Below are 1,660 nucleotides of genomic sequence, written 5' to 3'. Positions count from 1 at the left end.
GAATTAGGAAAGACTTTCAACGATTTTTTACTGGTTTATTTTGAAACGAACAAAAATCGGATTCCTTGGATGCAAAAACTGAGACAATCTCTCAGTTCTTAAATAACCTGCAAACAAATTTAACTACTTATAAAAGATTTATTCAACTTACAGAGAACTAAAACTCATCTACCAATAGGTCAGTTACGTCTGCAGCGTTTTTAGTGCTAAAGATTGAACTGAGAGAACGTTGCACATTATCAAGGTATGAGTCATTATATTTAAAAACCCAAATAAGCAGAAAGCAGACGAACCTGATATGTTTGCTGCTGAATTGTTGTTCTACGTCACTTTGGACTGAACTGGACTGAACAAAAGAAAATAAATCCATAAATCTATAACGTTTTCTTCTTGTAAGGGTCTGAAAACACTCTACCTTCATTTTGAATAATAATTAATTTTAGGTGGTGCAGCGTTTCTAGAATTTACGGTAATCCCCCCGTCTGGCCTGCAGCTTCCCTCTGCTTCTCTCTACAGACACAAACTGACAGATACGGTGAGAGAAGAAACCCAGCATGGTTGTCACTAAAAGAGAGTTTTAATATATACTGTATTAGTGACTTGTGCTGGCAAATGAGACAGAATGAGCTCAGGCTGAAGTCAAAGAAAGTAAAAATATAGATTTTTAGGGCACGATCAAGTGATCCCAGTAACTAAAATAGCATCTATTCTTCCTAATCTGCCTTAAATCAGTTTATGTCATCAGAAATAATGATTTTAATTCCAATCTTTTTAATTTCCTTTCATTTTTCTCTGCTGTAGCACCAGGAAATCCCTTCATATAATGTCTGGTGCCATTATGAAGCTTGAGGATTCCCCTTTTTTTTAAAAAAACCCGGCTGGTGTCACTCCAGACCAATCAAAATCCAGTTTTCAAACTGGCGCTCCAATAAACAAAACCAGCTTGTTGCCAGGTGATAAATCGAGAAATTTCAACAAACTACAGACCAATTTGAAGCTTTTTGAGATTATTTGAAAATAATAACTCAGTTTTGAAGAATTGTGACTCATTTTGCCAACGAGGGTCACAAATTCTGTACTTTTGAGAGAAAATGTTTTTTTTCTCAAGGCGGACCTTGCTGATAATTAATGGAAGACTAAATGATTAAAAACACAGAAACAGATGGTCGAACTGAGAGCTAAATAATCTTTAGCTGCAGTCATGTTGGAGGCAGAGGGGCCAACAGTACAACAAGCCCAGACGACCATCATTACAGAGGTTCAGAGCAGGAGGGAAACGGACTGAGAGGAAAGCATTTCCCTCCTCATCGGAGCCGAACTGAGGGCGGAGACAGAGCGGAGCGAAGGTGGATGCTGCTGTTCTCTTTGCTGAATCCAACAGGTGATGAACTCAGAGCCGGAGCCATCCGTCACTCCAATACAGCTGTGACTTTCAGCAAGGTCATCAGGCTGCGCAGGCCTCTGCTGCAGGTGGAGGTGGAGGCGCTGCAGGTGGAGGCGATGCAGCTGGAGGCGCTGCGGGTGGAGGTGGAGGTGGGGGTGCTGCAGGTGGAGGCGCTGCAGGTGGAGGTGCTGCAGGTGGAGGTGGAGGTGCAGGAAGAGGTGCTGCAGCTGGAGGTGCTGCAGGTGGAGGCGCTGCAGGTGGAGGCGCTGCAGGTGG

This window comes from Kryptolebias marmoratus, linkage group LG20, assembly GCF_001649575.2.
Source record: "Kryptolebias marmoratus isolate JLee-2015 linkage group LG20, ASM164957v2, whole genome shotgun sequence".
NCBI lineage: Eukaryota > Metazoa > Chordata > Actinopteri > Cyprinodontiformes > Rivulidae > Kryptolebias > Kryptolebias marmoratus.
Note: the sequence above shows the minus strand (reverse complement) of the source record.